Here is a 21844-nt window from a genome sequence, read left to right on the forward strand (position 1 = left end):
TCCCATCCTCTGACATCTAAACGGGGAATGAGGTCCGTGTGAGTGTTTCAAAGAACTTTTAAGCACCCGCTCTTCCTTTGTTGGTGGTTTTCAGCTTTTTTCTTTTTAATGTGAAATTCGATTTCGTAACAAATCGTAGCAAATACGACTTAGTCCGAAGGAATTCATTACCGAGGCGCTGGGGGAAGGGGAGTGAGGGGTAAATCCTGAGGTCCTTTGCTATTCTGGTCACCGTCCTCCCCCCGGCGGGTGAGGATAAACACAACCCTAGGGAACAAGGAGTGAAAAGTAGCCCGGAGTTTTCTGGAGCCGAGAAAACCTATGTTTTTGCGCTTAGGTTACTTTTATCTAACTGAAACTTTACCTATAAGCTTTTGAGCCTCGGACACTGAGTCTTTGTTCTGCATAGGACTGCTGCTGCCACTTAAAGAGATCGCAGATAATGTCCCCGGTTTAAGATCAGTGCTCAATGCACATTAACTTTCTTTCTTCTTTCTTTTTTAAGCTCTGCCTCTAACCTACGGAGGGATCACGCGGCAGTGGGGGGCAGATAAAAGCCCTTTGGCCGAGGGTCACCTCCGTCCTTGTTGTTCACTTGAGAGCAGTGGAGAGGAAAACGGTCCCCACGGGCGGACTTTGGCTTCTGGAGCCGCGGAGCCCAGCGGTCCGGGCCTCCCCGAGCTCCGCCCGGTATGGGGGGAGGGGCGACGGGGGAGGGGGAGGAGGGGACTGGGAGAGGGGATTTGGGGATGGGGGCTGGAAACGCTAACGAGACCTGCTGGGAGGACTTGCGTCTCCTGCAGGTCTAAGAGTGACTTGGGAGAGCGGGATAGAGGAGGCGGACCTGGGCCTAGTTTGCTGGCTGAAATAGAACTCTATTTCGAGGAAATCAATCAGTCTGCAAAAAACAAAAATGGAAGTCGAGGTTTGGGAAGAGTTGTCTCATCCCCAACTTGAGTGGTGCGGGCTTGGGGGCGGAGACTCGGGACTGAGGAGAAGCCCTTTTTCCCACCTCAGCTCCTTTCCCTGGACTTCCAGAAAGAAGAATTACCCTCCTCACCCCCCCTTCTTCCCCACACCCATCCCCGCTCGCCCGCCAACCTTTTTCTGCACCTCTTTTTCCCTTCAAGTGAGAAAAGCCTAGTTCCTGAGCCAGTGGAGTCGGTCCTCTCGCCCCTCCCGCTCCCACGCGGGTCCCCCCTTCAGCCACCGCTACTGCCACCACCTCGGTTCCACTCAATCGATTTTTGCTGCATGTCAACACTTATTACCGGTGAGTGTGAGGGTCTTTTTTCTCCTTCTCTAGGTCTCTTAATGATTTCTGAGCTAGTTGTGTATTAAAGCGCTTAAAGGAACCTTTAAGGTAATCTATAGCATGAACACCACCAGCCTCCGCTAGGGACCAAAGATGGCGAGCCGGAGGTCTGGCCCCCAGGAGCCCAGGCCTCGCAGGCCTAAGCCCTCTGCGCGCCCAGAGGCTGGGGCGGGGGGTGCTTGGGGCAGGAACCCCACACTGATAGTTCGCGGTCTCGGGGCTTTCCCCTCCCCCCTCCCCCAAACAACCACCCCTCACCTGTTACTCTAACCCTTTCTCCCGCCTGCCCTCGGTTTTTAAACTTTTAAAATTCCTGAGGCCTCAAACTCTTCATTCCCCTAGTAGCGAATTCAGACTGGCGGAGACCTAGGAAAAGGTGTATGTGCCCCACGTTTGTCTCAACTTCCTTCCAGGTCCTCAATCTGAGTTTTACTGCCCGCAACTTGGTTAGAAATCTAATTTTAAAAACAATGTTGGGCAACCTGAGCCGTGTAGGCGTCTTGATTTGTAGGTAAATCCTCCCTTCGCCTCCCGGCCCTGCTCTTTCTTCCACCCCCCACCCCTGTCCCGCGAGGTGCTGAAACCCGGGAGTGCCTTTAGGAGTGTAACAACAACAAAAAATAATGAGAAAAAAATGAAGAGCATCTTAAAAGTCCCAGTATTCCTCGAAAGCCCCATAAATTAACCCTGTGAAAAGCAGCGAACTCTTTTAAGGAGAGTCTATAAAAACCTGGCGCGTTCTCCAAGGAGGATAACCTCACCCCCACCCCCACCCCATCCCCCCACCCTCACCCCCACCCCGCGTCGCGAATGTGACCAAACAAAGGTCTGTCCTGCAATCCACATCCTAATCCACGGGCGCCTTCGCCGCCGTCGCCGGGGCTGGCCAGCCTCCCGCCCGCCGCTCTCCGTCGACGCAGGCAACTTTGGGAGTCCCAGGCTAGCCGATGTAAATTTTTTAGAGAGGGGGAGAAAAAAGGGAGAGGGTGTAATCAGATCAGAGGCCTTTATGAATATAGAGTCCCTATTGATTGATTTATAAACCCCCCGGCAAGCAGCAGTTAATCTAAGCACAGGGGGAAAGCAAGAGACGTGGCTGATTGAGAGAGGAGAGGTCTTGAAGTAAACGGGAGAAATTTCTTGTAGCAGATTTTCAGAAGGAATTTTTAAAAACTATCCTTCCTTCCCCAGTGTCCCTAATCTGACAATTGCATTTTAACTGAACTTGAGAAAGTGATAATTGAGGAAGAGATTTTTAAAAAATAATAATGGGTTAAGTAGAAATCTGATTTTAGATACATAACTAATTTTCCTTTTCAGGTTTTAGCAGACTAAAGCAGGGACATTTTACTCTCATCTTAAAAGTTTATCATCCTGCTTCCCAATCCCCCCACCCCCACCCCCCACGAAGGGAGGCCTTCTCATTGTTAACTTTCTATTTGGAAAGATAGAATCCAGAATTTACTGTGTTTGGGAGGCATAACTCCATTCACTTCTGAGTATTTTATGCATTTTATGTAAATGTTGATATTAGATTTTGTTTGAAGATTAGAGAAGGCCTGGAAAACATAAAATATACCATTAAAGATGTATTTAATTCTACTTAATTGCCTTTAAAAAATCATTGCTACTTCTGTTGTAACAACGTATGAACAGTTCAGTGGCAATTGTGGAAAACAGGAGATAGTTGAGGCTTAAGTTACCTAGCCAAAAAAAGTGACTAAAAGAACTATCTAAATTCCTCTTTATAAAAACATTAAAAAAAAAAACCATTTAATGGATGTATGGTAAAGTTGTTTGGTTTTGGAAGGTTGTGTGGGGGGTTGCATTTTTTTTTTTCCCTCTCTCTGAAGGGCTAAGAGAAGTTGAGACTCATTGATTTGGTCCTCCCTGAGCCGGGTGTGTGTCTGCACCCTCTGACTTTGATGGATCTTTCCAGACCTAGTTCTCCTGTTCTTCCTGCAAAAATGTTTAAAGTGTCCCCCACCCCAACCTTGCCCTGTCTCTTTCTCCTCCCCCCCCCCATCTTCTCTCTCTCCTTTCTTTACCCATTCTAAAGTTTTTTGTCCTTGCTTTTTTCCTGTTCTATCAACTTAGAAAATGGTCCGCTGATGCTGGGACCTCATATACTAAGCAAGGCTAAGGCTTGGTTGGGGTGGTTTCCTTAGAGCCCCAGGACTCTCGACCAATGCTTCCTCTGTCCAGAAGTAGCAAGGCCTTTCTGTCTTCTGCGACAGTTTGCGGCAGGGCAGCGCGGGACCCCCTGGCACGCGGTCCTGGGCAGGAACCTTTATCCTCGTCCCTCTGGGGAGATGGGACCTAGAACTGTCTCAGCTGAGAAGGCAGTGGGGCAGCACATGCAATGTGACGTGGATCCCAGACTAGTGGCAACCCACTTCTTGGACTCTTTCCCCGTTCGGCTTGTGTCAACAACCCCCTCAACTCCGCTTCTCTGGGTTTCGGGGTGGGGCTGCTGAACCCAGTTGAAGTTTGATGGTATCTTTCTCTGTCCTCCGGGATGGACTAGCGGGGCCTTCTCTGTCGTCACTTAACGCGGCTGCTTGCGTTTGGTTACGGACGAGTATATCTGGCTGATTTCACCAGGAAGTGTGCGGGCACCGGGTAGTGGGAGGGTAGGGGACGCTGATGTGGACAGAGGTAGAGACCCTGCAGGCCATCCCCAGTGCCGAGGAAGGGGCTTTGCCGGCCAGAGCCCAAGGCTACAGACGACAGATCACTTTGTTAGAAAATAATATAATATCAAACAAACCAATAAAAAAAAAAGGAAATTAAAACCCTTCTTCTGCGGGCCTCGGGCGATGTTCATTCGCAGTGTTCTACTAACCTTAGCGCCTCCACCCCTCGCTTAAAATCCGTGAAATCTTAGGAGCCACTCTTATCTGATGAGGCAGGGTCTTGTTTGTTTCTTTGACAGAAAAAAAAAAAAAAAAAAAAATCCCGCCTGCGGAATTCTAGGCTGCTGCTCCACGGCATGAAGCTCCCCTCCCCAGCTCGGAACCTCCTTTTCCCGTGCAGCACCCCTCCCCCCCCACCTCTGCCCGGTCCACCTCTGAGCTCCAAGGGATGGCAGTCTGGACATCTGACCAGGACTTTCTGGACCCATGGATTCCGCGGGAGCCACGTGGCCCAACTCTCAGAAGGACCCTAGGTGCCGCCGCTCTACCTGAACTTGCCCCCAAGGGTAGCTTCGCCTTGGGCCTCACTGAAGCGCCTGAACTGTGGATCGGGGACAGCCGTGTCCTACCGCCTTCTATTGACCAGAACAGCTGCTTTATCTTAATGTTCTTTTTTATTTTTTTAAATTTTTTTTGGCCCTGCAACAAGGGGAAAAGGGCGATGGCAAGTCGTGCTGCCTCGCATTACCCTGACGATATTTTCAGAGGCACCCTGAGAAGTGGCGGCCCAGAAGGCAACCTACGCACCTCCGGGGATCCCTTTCGTGTCGCCGCACTAGTGTTTGCACGTCCCCTGGGACAACAAAACGGAATCTAATCCTCAACTGCCGCCGCGCACCCACCTCCCTCCGGCGTCCCCAACCGGCAGCGGCAGGCTGGCGAGCGTCGAAGCCCGGACGCTGGGGCAGCACAGACTCGCCCCCGGGGTCCTTCTGGGGCAAAGTGCCCGCCCTGGCTTCCGCGCACTCGTCGCCCCCGCACGCGCCGCTCCCGGCCCCAGCAGCGGCGTCGTGGGCGGTCGGGGCCCAGCCAGAGCGCAGCCTCCTGGCTGCGCCTCAGGGACGCCTGCTGCGCCTCGGCAGCGGACCCGCTGGTTGCTCTGAAGTCTCAGAGGCGGCCTAAGGAGGCCCAGGCCGGAGCAGCGACCCCTCCCGCACCCCCACCACTTCTCTCCTCACCCTCTCTTGGGCTTCTGTGCCTTCATTCCCGAGCGGCCATATACCTTGAGTGGGTCATTCCTGCCTGCCTCCCTAGAGCTGCCTTTCGAAGCCCTAGGGTTGAACATTAACCAGCCGGAGCTATAGAGTGGGGTAAAACGTTACATATAAAAATGAATCATCTATCCGATCCTGGGAGCGAGGACCTATAGAGAGCTCCGCGCCTGGAGCTGCCCGGCTACGTCCCCGGCCCAATGCACAGACCCTTCTGGCATCCACTTCCTAGGGACCATTGAGCCGCCCGCGGCTGAGGGTGGGTGGAGGCGGGGAGAATGGGGGTTATCGAACCTGCCGTTCTCCTTGAGTGGCCTGATGTTTAAGCTTTCTAACGCAAGCGAATTTCCTTTCCTTTTACACTTGAGGTATACAGGTCTGGAGCAGCCTTTCCTATCTTAGCAAAGTTAGTGGGAGTACCTGAGGTTCTAGGAGGGGACGCTGCCCACAGGGTCGAGAACCCAGGCTGGTCGGTCGACTCTGGGAATCGGCCGCCAGCCCTGGCGCTCCCGATGAACCCTGAAAGGCAGGCTGGGCGGGTAGAGAGTGGAGCGGGAGCTCTGCAAGCCCAGGTTGGAGCCCGAGGGGCGGCGCACGGTGGGCGGCGCAAGGGGCGGGGGTGGGGGGTGGGGGGGTCTGGCCGGGAGGCTGAGCCGGTGCGCTTGCCCCGGCCAGCTGTCCTGCTGAAATCCCAGGCTCAGGTCGCACTCCCATCCCCCCTCGCCTGGGCCCTGCCTGTTTCCGATTCTGATTTTTTTTTTTTTTAAACATAAGTACTGACTAAACCCACTTGCCCAGTCAAATACACAGAATTTATGAAAAGATAACAGCGGGGAAAGAGTTCAAGAGAGCGCACGTCCTCAGTTCTTATGCCCTCACCTGGAATCATTAGCAACCGTGGTGCTTGGTAAATCCCTGAATAGAAAGGTGATTCCGTTTGTGTATCTCTCGCTCCCTCTGTCTAACCTCTCCATTCCCCTCTCTCCCATTCAAGAAAAGAGATAAAGTTAGGTGCTAGCAAGAGAAAGCTGTAATGTTATAGAAAGCTTTCAGGAGTTGCCAATCAACCTGCAGAGTAATTGTACTTCTTAAGATGATTGGTTTATTTCTATCCATAGTGGCTGCTTTACTCAAAATGTGGTGCCTGGCCCATAATAACCTCTGAGTAAAGATTTCTTTAACAGGTAACACCCCCTACTTCTTACCCACACCTTGGAGTCTATCTCTAACCTGTTCATTGAAGCAGCGTAATTTTTACTGAGAGCATTCACCCAAATCTTTGTACTTAGGGGTGTGAGGAAGTGGCTGTGGTGGTGTGCATATTTGGTGTGAGCTGTGCATCATGCCATTACTCTCATGGTCATGCTTTAGCTTCTTAAAAAACTACTTCTTCTCTAGTGTGTTTATAGCCTGTACAGCAATTGTGAGAATTTCTGGCAGGAGGTAGAGACCGACAACAGTGACATTCAGGGGACAAGATTTCAGAGACTCAGCAGGCATCAAGCATGTGATGAATACCATATATTTGTATTAGTGGGATATTAGTTCCAGGAGAAATGACTTTGAGTGTAGGATGTAATTACAGAATGTTCCTCACTTCATGTAATGTCAATGCTCTGCCTTCGGAGCACACAGTATTCTATGTGATTCCCAAAGAGCAACACAACCCAAGATTGTCATCACCCAACTGTGTGCTATCCCACTTCTCCAAGAAAAATAGAATGGACTCAACTGTTCTACCAGTTAGCTCCCCAGAGGGAATGAACACATCAAGGCAAAGAAATAAAAAGAGAGATGAGTCACACTCAGTTGGCCCACAGTGACTTACAGACACAGAGAAACATAGGTGGAAAAAGGACATTTACTTTTAAAGGTGCAGGTAGCTGGGGAAAGGGATAAGATAGAGAGTATTGCAGTGTTCACTCAAACTGTCTTCTCCCCCATCAAATTACCATGTTATCTGACACTCTCAATCTATTTGTGTCCTGGGTAACAGACAGTTTGACCAAGAGGTCATAGACGAGAGGGCTTGGGTGATTGGAAACAAGTTTGACAAGAAAGGAATCTGGGTGGGGTGCCACCGTGGAGGTGGAAAGATGAGGCCACCGTGGCTGCAGCAGCCTGGGAGCCCCAAGTCTCTGCTGGACTCTGCATTCACATGCAATGCCTCATCAGAGACCAGAGAGGAAGAGCTATCCACACAACTTTATGGACAGGAGAAGCTTATGTCTCTCTCTTCACAGCCCTTGTCTTTACCTTCTCTTTATTTCCTGTCACCCTCATTTCCTCCTTCTCCTTTTGCTCTTTTCCACCTCAGCTGGCTCTCTCCAGAATTCTGGCTGCTCTTGGGGTTATCCTCTACCTGGCTCCTCTTTTGAATCAAGGCTTTAGATTGTTTGTAGTGTTTACAACTCCAGATATGAAAAGTTGTTTTATCCAATCAATAGCCTGCTTGTAAACTATGTGTATTCATAAATATAGGGTGCTTGTATGAACAATAAAGGTGTCAGGGCCAATAAGTAAAACATGCAACATTGGAATATGTCTTTTCATAGCAACAGAGGGACTGCGAACATTCTTTTACAAAGCCCCATTGAAGACTGGATATCCTGGAAGGGTCAGTGAACACACTCCTTTAATCCCAGGAAGCATCACCCTTGGCATTATGACCAGCAAGGTGGTAAATCTCAGTTCAGTTTACTACTCTCAACTTGGAAGCTCCTCTTCTGCCTGAAACCACCACCTGTAGGCTTGGACACGTTCTCAAAATTATGTGTTCTAAAAGAGCAAAGATACCGTTGGGTGTGGAGTTTATGTGCTAACATGAGTTTCTTTCTGCATCTTTCCGTATAAAGGTACTTGTTTTTCTTGTACTATATCCTATTGTTATTGGCTCAGCAGTATTTTTTTGGTGATTTTCCTGACTTTTATGGTTGGAAAGCACCTTCATTGTCATCCTCCATTTTCAGATTAGAACTTAATAGAACGTTGTCTTTCTCCATAGAAGATTTGTCCCATTACCATCCTTCTTTGATTCCTTTTCCTTTGTAACTTCTTCCAACATCTCTTTTAGGGATAATTCTAAATCTCACAATTCTCTTCCTTTTTACTTTTTAAATTTCATTTCTGGGCACTTAGTGTTCCCATACCTTAAACCTCTAGATTACTCCTTTGTCAATTACCATGTGGGATGTATTACTATGAGTTGAGATTTGGGACTTATTTTCTTTTAAGCTTTTTGTGGGAGCCTGGAACAATACTTGCTAAGTAGTAGATGTTCAATAAATGCCTACTGATCAATTGGTAGAATTAAAACTTTTGTCCACAAAAATTAAAGTTCAAAGATTAAAATCTATAGAAATAGCATGAATTAAATCTCAGATTATTTCTAATTCATTTCTTTCTTTTTTAATGTTCATTTTTGAGAGAGAGAGAGAGAGCGTGAGCTGCAGAGGGTCAGAGAGAGAGGGAGACACAGAATCTGAAGCAGGCTCCAGGCTCTGAGCTGTCAGCACAGAGCCCAACGTGGGGCTTGAACTCATGAACCATGAGATCATGACCTGAGCTGAAGTCAGCGCTTAGCCAACCGAGCCACCAAGGCACCCCAACTCTAATTCATTTCTAATTTTCTCTCAACAAATCAGATATGTGAAAGAATTCCATAGTAGAAATTTCATCGTGATCTTTTTTTTTTTTTATCATCACTACTATCATTTTTATTACATCAGAGCATTTTTAGGATAATGAATCAAATCATTCATCATTTTTAGGATGATAGTCAGGGCTTGTAAGATACTGGAAAAATTTTAATGTTTCTTAATAAATAGCATGGAGAATGTGTGTGGTGAGGGAGACACTAAGGAGATGTGTATGTGGTGGTTGGAGGAGGGGGGCACATAGATGACGGATGTATCCAGCTTATAATGTCAGGAAGTAGAATCATGTTACTAGTTAAGGTATTATGATCTCCAATCTTCACAATTACTTAACGCACTTAACAATTTCACTCTTTATAATAAATAGTAAAACATAGTGCTTCACAATATACAATAGACAAATTTCTTTTTTTCATTTTTATAGTTAGAGATAAGGAACTTGAGAAATTAAGTTAAACTGTTAGTCAACCCCAGAACAACAAAAAAGTATTAACCCGATCAGACTCTCACTAACGTCATAGACCAAACAAACCACAGTTATTTTTATTTCTGCTAATTGTTGCCCCCACAAACCTCCAATATTTTTGATTAATTTATTGGTGGCAAAATATTCCCTAGATCACTTACCCTATCCACTCCCACTTGCCAACTGCTATCGTAAACAATAAATACATTTCGCCAGAACAGTAGGAAGATTGTCATTACCTTTGATGAGACAAGTATGAAGCATTTAATAATTCTTGTTACATACAAGAAAAAAATGTTTTACCTTATTATGCTAAAAAAAAGCAAACAAACATACATATGAACAAACAAATATATAAATGGGGAGGCTGAAATGACAGAGAGTTACAATAAGGTGAGTTTTACGGTGCCTATATGGCTTTCGAAACCACCATCTCTACGTCCCTGCCCTGCTGTTCTTTAGAAGAACGCTCTAGACTAGATGGCTGAAGATTCAAAAAATCAAGGGGGAAGATGACTGGGAAACTATACGATGTGATAGGCAAATTACCTTTGATTGGTTCAGGCACTCTAATCATCAATTAAAAAAATGATCTATACACTCAAGAAACAATGGGCCAATATTATTCTCACAGTACTTTAAATATATTTTTTCCATTATATTTTGACCTGATTTTATATATAATCTTTTCTAAATGTAACTATAAGGTGATGCAAAAGATCATCTGAGTTATTGAATATTTATAGGAGCTACGTACTGCGCTAAGCGTTTTTCACATATTATCTCAATCAGTTCTCATAACAATCCTATAAAATAGATACTGTTATGTTTTTATTTGTCAGATGAGGAAACTGATGCTCAGAAGTGACTTGATTCAGGATGCCTGGCCAGTGAGTGGCCAGGACCAGGCCTAGAATAGGACTCAAACCAGGCACAGTCTGACAAATCAGGCCAATCTAAACAAATGACCACTGTAAAAGAATTCAGTCTTCTGTACCACTTTCTGTTGATGTCATTAGAAAATGTCATTCATAAAAGACATACAGATTAAGGAAATATATTAAGAGTGCTATGAAAATAATGTTGCCTAGTTTATGAAATGATTAGTGTTTGAAAAAAATGATGATTATAGTAACTGAGACCATTAATGGTAACGTTATTCTACTCTTCTGTGTGTGTCTCAAAGCACGTTTCTCAGACTAAAGTAATAGGTATAACCTCTTAAGCTATTTTGAAGTGTGACATTTTATTATTTTTAATTTTTTAAAAATTCTTTATTTATATTTGAGATTGACACAGAGTGTGAGCAGGGGAAGGAAAGAGAGAGAGGGAGACACAGAATGTGAAATAGGCTCCAGACTCTGAGCTGTCAGCAAAGAGCCCAACACGGGGCTCGAATTCGCAAATCGTGAGATCATGACCTGAGACGAAGTCGGATGCTCAACTGACTGAGCCACCCAGGTGCCCCTATTATTATTATTATTAAAGTAATCTCTACCTCCAATATGGGGATTGAACTCATATCCCAACATCAAGAGTTGCATGTTCTACTGACTGAGTCAGCCAGGTTCCCTTGAACTATGACATTTTAGATATGATAGGAAACGGAGCAAACTGTTGCTAATATTAAAGAAAGAATTTACACACACACACACACACACACACACACACACACACACACACCAGTTGGCATATGATGAAATGATTTTTCCTTGGTCTTGTACGTTATGACCTGCTTTCTCCTTTCTTGCCTCTCCTCACCCTCCATTGTCCCTTTCAATGCTAACTCTAGGTATCAGCTTAGATATCCCTGGAAAAGGCTTCCCTGACATCTTAGCATTGGATTAGGTCAAGGTGCCCCTCCTGTATGCTCACATACCTGTAAAAAAGCATATAACACACTTCCATGAACTTAACACTTTTGAAGATTATAGGTCAGTTACTTTGTAGAATGTTTTTCAGTTTAGGGGGTGTGTGTGTGTGTGTGTGATATTTTCCTGTGATTAGATTCCAATTACATATCTTCTATGATATTCAGAAATATCACAGAAGTGATGCTGTGTTCTTAGGCACACAATGCCTGCTTAAAATTTCATGATGTTACATTGCTTATTTGGTTTAGGTGACATCAGCTAGCTTCTCTATTGTATTATTACATCTCCTCTCTTTGTAGTTAGTATTTCACAAGCATGAAGTGTTTCTTTACAGTGAGAAACTGAAGCCTCCTGCCAACAGCCATGTATGTGAGCTTGGAAGTGGATTCTCCAACTCTCTAGATGACTGCAGCCCTGGTCACTAACTTCACCCCAAGCCTGAGCTGCTCCGAGATCCCTGACCCTCGAAACTGAGTGAAATAAATATTTATTGTGTCAACAAGTTAAATTTTGAGTAATTTGTTACATTGCAATATGTAACTAATCCACTACATACAGACTTCCTATCTTCCAAAAGTTTCTGTCACTTTTTATCTTTTATAGTCCTCCCACTTCTTTGCACTTAAGGGTTCTCTCTCTCCCCCCACCCTACCATTTTAATAGCATTTGGGGGGGGAAATAGAGATACATCTATTTGATCTGCCATTTTTTTTGTTTATTTATTTATTTTGAGAGAAACAGAGGCAGCACAAGTGGGGGAGGGGCAGCGAAAGAGGGAGACAGAATCTCAAGTTGGCTCCATGCTGCCAGCATAGAGCCCGATGCAGGGCTCAAACCCACAAACTGTGAGGTTATGACCCCAGCCTAAACCAAGAGTGGGACACTTAACCAACTGAGCTACCCAGACACCACTTGATGTGACGAAATTTTACCAGAAGTCCAAGGAGGGGAATCTTAAGCACAGCTTTGAAGGAGGGAAAGGATAGGACTCAGTGATGCTGTTTAAGAAAAACATTTGAGGGGCGCCTGGGTGGCTCAGTCGGTTGAGCGCCGACTTCGGCTCAGGTCACGGTCTCGAGGTCCGTGTGTTCGAGCCCCGCATCGGGGCCCTGTGCTGACAGCTCAGAGCCCGGAGCCTGTTTCAGATTCTGTGTCTCCCTCTCTCTGACCCTCCCCCATTCATTCTCTGTCTCTCTCTGTCTCAAAAATAAATAAACGTTAAAAAAAAAAATTTTAAAGAAAAAAAAAAGAAAAACATTTGAGTTAGAAGAAATATGAGATAGACACTCTGAGACAAAAAAATAAACTTACAGAAAATAAGAAGCAACTGAAAATGATATTTTACTTCATATTTAATAAATAAGATTCTGAGTTTTAAAAGTATAATTTAAGAATATTTCTTTTGTCTGCCCAGCACTGCTCTCCTTCTGGAGACAGAAGTGTCTTCTTTTTGGAGGAAATGCTCTTTTCTTTACTTAAACTGTATTGTTCTAGTGGAGGCTGCCAATTATAGAAATGGTCTCTCTCTTCACAAGAGGAGGCATACGACCTAGGCCAGCCCTTTGGTCCCTCTCTGGGAGTTTTCAAGTGGGATTTAGAAAGAAGTAGTCCTTTCATAAAGAGATATCAAAAGCGAGGTTCTCAAGGGCAGAATGTTGCTGTCTCTGGTAAGACAGAAAGCTGACTCAGAGAGAAGCACGGATGACAGCTGGGTGGAGAGAGAGTCTAGCCTGTCTAGAGTCCCTGTTGCTTGTTCCTTGAGGTCCGTGCCCTTCCTGAGATTTTGGTACTCAGGTCAGTATTTACTTCCTGTTTTGCCCGTCTAAAATTGGGTTTCTGTTACTTGCAGCCAAAAGAATTCTTGCTTCAGTAGAGTGTCCCTTTTCCCACCCCCATAAATGTCTTCTTCCTTGAGGAGAGCAGAAGAAAGTGCTTTAGGAACCATGATTTAAGATGGTTTTGGGGGATCCTCAGAGGCATCAGTGTAAGAAGAAAACTCTCATCTTCTAGTGCCCTCTGCTAACACTGCCTGTAGAGTATTGAAGTGGTGAAGGAGAATTGGGTACACACACACACATACACACACACACACACACACACACACACGTTAAGTTTTTTTGCCAACACGATAATATTTATTGAAAGTCTATTATATTTCAGGCACTTTTACAAACATCTGTTCTGCATTAGTCCAAGAAACTAGATTTTTCATACTGTTCCTAATTATAGATGAGATAATACCTTTAAAGGTAAAAGATGTCAAATATTACTTTTTCCAGAAAGAAAAAGCTATGAGCAAAGACTCTCATTCTGTTCACCTTTCTAAACCTCCGCCAGGTTTAACCATTATTTGGATGTCTCTTTCGCTCTCATAGTGAAAGGCTATCCCAAGAAACTTAAAACAAGATTTCAAATGTAAGTGGTATCACAGTACTACTATTTGATTTGTTTCTAAAGACATTTTGAAAAAGATTATAAAAAATGAACAAAAACCCAAATCAACTATAACTAAATAGTGTGACTTGCCTTGAAACTCTAGCTTTATTCCTATACGTTTGTTTTCTCCAAAGAAACTGTCTGAAACAAGTCAGTCCAAATCTATATAAACAGACTTAAGTTTGGGAGAGCTGTGATGCTAAAGGCATTAATTCCACATTTGATTATTACTTTGAAACTTGGACAATTAGTGCTTGTCCAGTAATTTCTCATGTGTTTTCACCCCACCTTGTTCTTCCTGGGGGAAAATGGTTACAACAGTTTAGAGCTCTTTTCTGAAGAAATTTCCACACTGGCAAAGGTACCAACTTTTCACTTTCATAGTGGGTGGTCTGGCACAGAAACTCCCCAGTGGCTGAGAATCTGGAGCCTGGCTGGGCCTCCCATAAGCTACAGTATTAAACATTTTTATATGTAATTTAAGATGTGAACTACTATAATTAAAAATAAATAATTAGGTTTTTCCCATTAGAAAATTGTAAGAAATTCTCAGTGTATTCTGTAGAGTTAAGACTGTAAGTCTGTATCAAAAATTAATCTTTTTCTTGCTCATTTAAAAAAAGTACTATCTTGATTTCTTCCTTTGTTCTTCCATTTTTTATCCTGTCTTCTATACCCTTCTAATGTTTTTCTTAATTATTAAATATATATGCATATTTAAATTACAATTCATAATGTTCTTGTGTTCTAAATAGTTCATTTATTTAATAAAAAGTTATCAAACACTTCTTCAAACACAATAGAAGATAGGAAGGTAATAATTATTTATTAAGATAAGTGCATTATACTCAACACCTTGGGAATGATGACAAATCTGTGAGATCGGCATTCATTTCCACCTTACAGATAAAGAAACTGAGATGCCAAGAGATTAGTTGATTTGCTGCAAATCATGTACCTAGAAACTGGTAAAACCAAGTTTAAATCTGGTATCATTTGATTTCTAAAGGTTTTTCTCTTGACCATACTATACTGTTTTCCTATTCACCACCCCAAATCAATGTATACTACTTACCAGCTCATTCCATGATGGTTCCAACTCAGGAACAACCACGTCTAACAAAAGTAGATTTGCTAAATACTACACATGGAATGATATAACCTATGCTCTCAGGGAGCTGAAAACATGTAAGAAGAGATAAATCATGTAAGCATATAACTGAAACCTAACTTAGAATTCAGTAGGTACCTTAGGAGTGGTACAAAGTAACTGAGACTTTCAGAAAAGAGTGAGAATACTTCTGGCTGGGAGGATTGAAGCATCATGTCTGAGATATCTTTTGATTTTTGTTTTGAAAGATGGGCAAAGCTTTAACAGAAGTGAAAGGAGAGCATTTCAGGTACAGGAAAAAGTGCAGTAGAGATTTAATGGTAGATCTGTGATGAGTTTAGTGGACAGAATAATCTACTGTGTCAAAGTAAAGGAAGTAAGACTGGAAAGCTAAATTTTGTTTTATTTATTTTTTTAATATATGAAATTTATTGTCAAATTGGTTTCCATACAACACCCAGTGCTCATCCCAAAAGATGCCCCCTTCAATACCCATCACCTACCCTCCCCTCCCTCCCACCCCCATTAACCCTCAGTTTGTTCTCAGTTTTTAAGAGTCTCTTATGCTTTGGCTCTCTCCCACTCTAACCTCTTTTTTTTTTTCCTTCCCCTCCCCCATGGGTTTCTGTTAAGTTTCTCAGGATCCACATAAGAATGAAAACATATGGTATCTGTCTTTCTCTGTATGGCTTATTTCACTTAGCATCACACTCTCCAGTTCCATCCACGTTGCTACAAAGGGCCATATTTCATTCTTTCTCATTGCCACATAGTACTCCATTGTGTATATAAACCACAATTTTTTTTCAATATATGAAATTTATTGTCAAATTGTCAACACCCAGTGCTCATCCCAAAAGGTGCCCTCCTCAATACCCATCACCCACCCTCTCCTCCCTCCCACCCCCCATCAACCCTCAGTTTGTTCTCAGTTGTTTTTTTTTTTTTTTTAATTTTTTTTTAACGTTTATTTGTTTCTGAGACAGAGAGAGACAGAGCATGAACGGGGGAGGGGCAGAGAGAGAGGGAGACACAGAATCGGAAGCAGGCTCCAGGCTCTGAACCATCAGCCCAGAGCCCGACACGGGGCTCGAACTCACAGACTGCGAGATCGTGACTGGAGCTGAAGTCGGACGCTCAACCGACTGAGCCGCCCAGGCACCCCTGTTCTCAGTTTTTAAGAGTCTCTTATTCTTTGGCTCTCTCCCACTCTAACCTCTTTTTTTTTCTTCCCCTCCCCCATGGGTTTCTGTTAAGTTTCTCAGGATCCACATAAGAGTGAAAACATATGGTATCCGTCTTTCTCTGTATGGCTTATTTCACTTAGCATAACACTCTCCAGTTCCATCCATGTTGCTACAAAGGGCCATATTTCATTCTTTCTCATTGCCACGTAGCACTCCATTGTGTATATAAACCACAATTTCTTTATCCATTCATCAGTTGATGGACATTTAGGCTCTTTCCATAATTTGGCTATTGTTGAGAGTGCTGCTATAAACATTGGGGTACAAGTGCCCCTATGCATCAGTACTCCTGTATCTCTTGGGTAAATTCCTAGCAGTGCTATTGCTGGGTCATAGGGTAGGTCTATTTTTAATTTTCTGAGGAACCTCCACACTGTTTTCCAGAGCGGCTGCACCAGTTTGCATTCCCACCAACAGTGCAAGAGGGTTCCCGTTTCTCCACATCCTCTCCAGCATCTATAGTCTCCTGATTTGTTCATTTTGGCCACCCTGACTGGCGTGAGGTGATATCTGAGTGTGGTTTTGATTGGTATTTCCCTGATGAGGAGCAACGTTGAGCATCTTTTCATGTGCCTGTTGGCCATCCGGATGTCTTCTTTAGAGAAGTGTCTATTCATGTTTTCTGCCCATTTCTTCACTGGGTTATTTGTTTTTCAGGTGTGGAGTTTGGTGAGCTCTTCATAGATTTTGGATACTAGCCCTTTGTCCGATATGTCATTTGCAAATATCTTTTCCCATTCCGTTGGTTGCCTTTTAGTTTTGCTGGTTGTTTCCTTTGCTGTGCAGAAGTTTTTTATCTTCATAAGGTCCCAGTAGTTCATTTTTGATTTTAATTCCCTTGCCTTTGGGGATGTGTCAAGTAAGAAATTGCTATGGCTGAGGTCAGAGAGGTCTTTTCCTGCTTTCTCCTCTAAGGTTTTGATGGTCTCCTGTCACACATTCAGGTCCTTTATCCATTTTGAGTTTATTTTTGTGAATGGTGTGAGAAAGTGGTCTAGTTTCAACCTTCTGCATGTTGCTGTCCAGTTCTCCCAGCACCATTTGTTAAAGAGACTGTCTTTTTTCCATTGGATGTTCTCTCCGGCTTTGTCAAAGATGAGTTGGCCATACGTTTGTGGGTCTAGTTCTGGGGTTTCTATTCTATTCCATTGGTCTATGTGTCTGTTTTTGTGCCAATACCATGCTGTCTTGATGATTACAGCTTTGTAGTAGAGGCTAAAGTCTGGGATTGTGATGCCTCCTGCTTTGGTCTTTTTGGTTCCATATGAATTTTAGGATTGCTTGTTCTAGTTTCGAGAAGAATGCTGGTGCAATTTTGATTGGGATTGCATTGAATGTGTAGATAGCTTTGGGTAGTATTGACATTTTGACAATATTTATTCTTCCAATCCTTGAGCACGGAATGTTTTTCCATTTCTTTATATCTTCTTCAATTTCCTTCATAATCTTTCTATAGTTTTCAGCATACAGATCTTTTACATCTTTGGTTAGATTTATTCCTAGGTATTTTATGCTTCTTGGTGCAATTGTGAATGGGATCAGTTTCTTTATTTGTCTTTCTGTTGCTTCATTATTAGTGTATAAGAATGCAACTGATTTCTGTACATTTTGTATCCTGCAACTTTGCTGAATTCATGTATCAGTTCTAGCAGACTTTTGGTGGAGTCTACCGGATTTTCCATGTATAATATCATGTCATCTGCAAAAAGTGAAAGCTTGACTTCATCTTTGCCAATTTTGATGCCTTTGATTTCCTTTTGTTGTCTGATTGCTGATGCTAGCACTTCCAACACTATGTTAAAAAACAGTGGTGAGAGTGGACATCCCTGTCGCATGGAAAGCGAAATTTTAGCTAGAATGTGTAGGACATTGAAAATTAGACTCAGAAGTTTGGAGTTAATTGTGTAGGCACTGAGTAGATGGGAGTGAGGTTTTTGAGCAGAGTAACGAATGGATAGATGCTGTGCTTTAGTAAGTTAATATGTACCCACACTGCAAGAAGAACTAAAAGGTTTAAACTGGGGTATGGTAGAGATAAAGGAAAAGGTAGAGTTGAGAAAGCTAGCCAAAAGACTACTTTGGATGAGAGGGATAAGGGAAAGGACAAATTCAACAAACTTAAAGTTTTTGAGTTTATGTGATTGACTGAATGATGAGTCCATTAGCAGAAATAGGGAAATGCTATTCATTTAAAGAACAGTTTCCTAAGTTAGGAGAACAAGAAAAGGAATCATGGTAAGGCACATAGTGAGAAATACAGTTTTGGAATCTCAAAATTAGGAAGAACAGATTTTCCTGGTAGAGAATTCAACAGTTGACATATTCAACCAAGATTGATCTTACTGAAAAGGTGAATTGATAGCCATCTATCATGGTTGTAAGGCAGTCAAAAGCTTGCTCAAAATTTTTTATTTATTTATCAACTGTATCAGAAAATCCACATTATTAGATGCCCTAATATGGATTCGGACATTGACAACAAAAGGTCCGTAAATGTTTTAGATAGTTCAACTTCTTCCTTACCAAAAATAGTTAAATTTTGATTGAATAGAGGGAGATTGAAAAAGATTCTCATCTTGGAACATTGAGGGAGGACTTCAGTAGGGTAGTTGGTACAGGCAAGAGGAACTGCGTACCAAGAAATTTTGGAGAGGGGAATTCATGATCTGTTAATCATTTATTAACTAATTCACCAGTTAAAAAGTATTTGTTAAGGATCTATGAGCTTGGAGCATTTTGCTAAGTCCAGTGAGAGAAAAAAATTACAAATACATTGTTTCTGTTCTTAAGGAGTTTAGTGAAGAAAGGATAATGAATTTATCATACCTCATAATTTTGCCAAAGGTTGATAATTTGTGCACAGTAAGCTATCAAATCACTTATATTTTTCAGGTTTTCAAACTAGAGAATTTAAAATATTGTACTCCTCAGTTCTCACTTCTTGAGGATTTTGCCTAATTGGTCAATCTTTCAAAATATATTAGAACTCCTGGGGCGCCTGGGTGGCTCAGTCGATTAAGTGGCCGACTTCGGCTCAGGTCATGATCTCGCGGTCCGTGAGTTCTAGCCCTGCATCGGGCTCTGTGCTGACAGCTCAGAGCCTGGAGCCTGTTTCAGATTCTGTGTCTCCCTCTCTCTGACCCTCCCCCATTCATGCTCTGTCTCTCTCTGTCTCAAAAATAAATAAACGTTAAAAAAAATTAAAAAAAAATATATTAGAACTCCTGATGAAGTTGGAGCTGCCCACTGTTTAGCATACTGCACAAGAAAAAATGGACCCCTATTTATATTTGACAGAAAAGGAATTAAATGTATGTGTCATTTCTATAACGGTGCAGGTGAAGATATGTGTACTTATTTTATCAACTGAACATATAAATAGGCCTAGAGACACGCTTAGTAACATTTTTATCAGTGAATTACATCTTTAAAATTCCATAATCTATCATACTTATCAAGAATTCAAAGCTGTGGAGTGTTGTTGATATGGCAGAATTAAAATTCAAAAAAGATCTGAAAAGGTTGGAATACAGAATTGAAACTACAATTGGAGTTTAATGATAGATATAGGTAATTTTTGGATTAAAAAAATCAATAAATGTAGGGGTGCCTGGATGCTCAGTTAGTTAAGCGACCGACTTCAGCTCAAGTCATGATCTCGCAGTTTGTGAGTTTGAGCCCCACGCCGGGCTCTGTGCTGACAGCTCTGAGCCTGGAGCCTGCTTCGGATTCTGTGTCTCCCTCTCTCTCTGCCCCTCCCCCGCTCACACTCTGTGTCTCTCTATCTCTCAATAATAAATAAATGTTAAAAATTTTTTTAATCAATAAATGCCCAAATGGATGAAGCTGGCTTAATAGAAACTCCTAAAAATTAAATTATCAAAGATTTTAGTGGATGCAGTAGCCAGCCTTCATGATGAACCCAATGATTCTAGGCTCCTATAATTGCCATCTTCTTGCAGTCCCCTCCCACAATGAATAAAATTAACCTACATAGCTAACAGGATATTTGTGGAAATGATGATATGTGTCTTCCAAGGCTAGAAAACAAGGATAGTTTTAATATAGTGGCAGAAAGTTAAGTAACACTGTCACCTGAAGTGATGTGGGAACTAGAAAATATATCTAACACACTGGATGACCTAGTGAAGGAATTTTCAGTCACAGTGTTCAAGGTGCTGCTTGATTTCTTCTTGCTGTTTATAGTCAAATATGAGGAATGAGGGGGAAAAGCTAAAGGCAGGGCTGTTAAGCAAAATAATAATAATAATAACAATAATAATAATAATAATAATAATAGCCAAGACTTGTTAGTCTTGGAAATTGCCAGCTTCTCAAGATGGGAAACTGCTAAAACAAAGAAATTATTTCTTCTTCTTCTTCTTCTTCTTCTTCTTCTTCTTCTTCTTCTCCTTCTTCTTCTCCCTCTCCTTCTCCTTCTCCTTCTCCTTCTTCTTTGTTTGTTTTAATTTACTTAAGTAATTGCTACACCCAAAATGGGACTTGAACTCATGACTTGGGGATCAAGGGTTGACTGTTATTCCAACTGAGCCATCCAGACACCCCCAAAGAAATGGTTTCTGAGCAAAGATCAAGTCCAGGCACTTCCAGGCAATTGTGGAAAAATTGAGGGTAAGGTTGTAAAATTCTTTGCTAAGATCTTAGAAAGATCTAAGGTTATGCCTCAAGACAGCCATCCAGTCAGACATGAGGGCTTCTAGATTAAGTCCCTAGAAATCTCAGTGATGTCAGTCCTTCAGCAATCTCAGCAGAAACCCTAAGTAGAGAAGGGCTATCTCAAATACATCTGCAGGTGTGGCTTTTGATAATGGAGTAAACCTCAGGAAGATTCATAGGAGACTCACAAAAATTTTAAAAGTATTTAATTGTTAGAAACATCAGCACCTTGGACTGAAAAGAAGACAGATAGAATAAAAGGAAAAAAAAAAAAAAGATTTTGGACCTGAAAACTATGGACAGAAGCCAGACTCAGAAAATTACACAGCTACAAACCTAGGCTACCTTTCATAAAAAAATTAATTGACCCAGAAGGCAGAACCAAAAGCCTAAAGGTCAGATTCAAGAGTCATGGAAAATCATTCCCAGGAAGCAATAGGAATAAGTTCTAGTGAAGGAACTTCTAATATTTGCCTAGCTGGACTACAGAATTACTATGGACCAGTGATTCCTGTATTCCTCATTTCCCCCCGCTTTGAACAGGAACATCTAGAGTGGTTATCCTATTCCTTCCTCACTACTGTATGTTGAGTGTGTGTCCGCAGGGAGTGGCGGGGGCTGGGGAAGGCAGATGTCTTATTTCTTTAGTACACAGCTCTTTAGATCAAGGAACTGTTTGCAAAGAGCTATGCTCAAGGAACCACACCCAGAAAGCCTCATCCACATCTGGGCCTGGTTGACAAGATTCTAGACCTTGAGATGATGCTATGATGGGATGAGACTTTTGGTGGACTTGAGAAGGTGACAGTATAATTTACCTGTGAGAGGGAGTTTAGTCTTTGGGGGATAGAAGATGGACTCTAGAGTCAGCCTCTGATATAACCTCCAAATAATCCTTGCTTCCTGATATTCATGCCTCTGTGTAGTCCCCTCCCATACTGGGTAGGGCTAACCTGTGTAATCATTAGTATATTATGAAAATGACAAGGTAGCTTTCAAGACTAGAACATAAAAGATACTGTAACTTCTGCCTTGCTCTCTCTTGGATCACTCACTCTGGGGAAGTCAGATATCATGTCACATCATGTCATGAGGACCCTCAAGCATCTGACCCTAAGGACAGATAGCTCCATGGGGTAAGGAACTGAGCCCTCG

The 21844-nt window shown here is 42.7% G+C and overlaps 1 long non-coding RNA gene across 1 annotated transcript; it reads left to right on the forward strand.

Annotated features, from left to right (window-relative positions):
* Window positions 1-2171: 2171 nt before the first annotated feature.
* Window positions 2172-11726, forward strand: LOC122217949. Its single transcript, XR_006201776.1, has 2 exons — window positions 2172-2264; window positions 11553-11726. It is a non-coding gene; the product is annotated as an uncharacterized LOC122217949 (long non-coding RNA).
* Window positions 11727-21844: the final 10118 nt, after the last annotated feature.

Source organism: Panthera leo, chromosome B1 (assembly GCF_018350215.1).
Source record: "Panthera leo isolate Ple1 chromosome B1, P.leo_Ple1_pat1.1, whole genome shotgun sequence".
Classification (NCBI taxonomy): Eukaryota; Metazoa; Chordata; class Mammalia; order Carnivora; family Felidae; genus Panthera; species Panthera leo.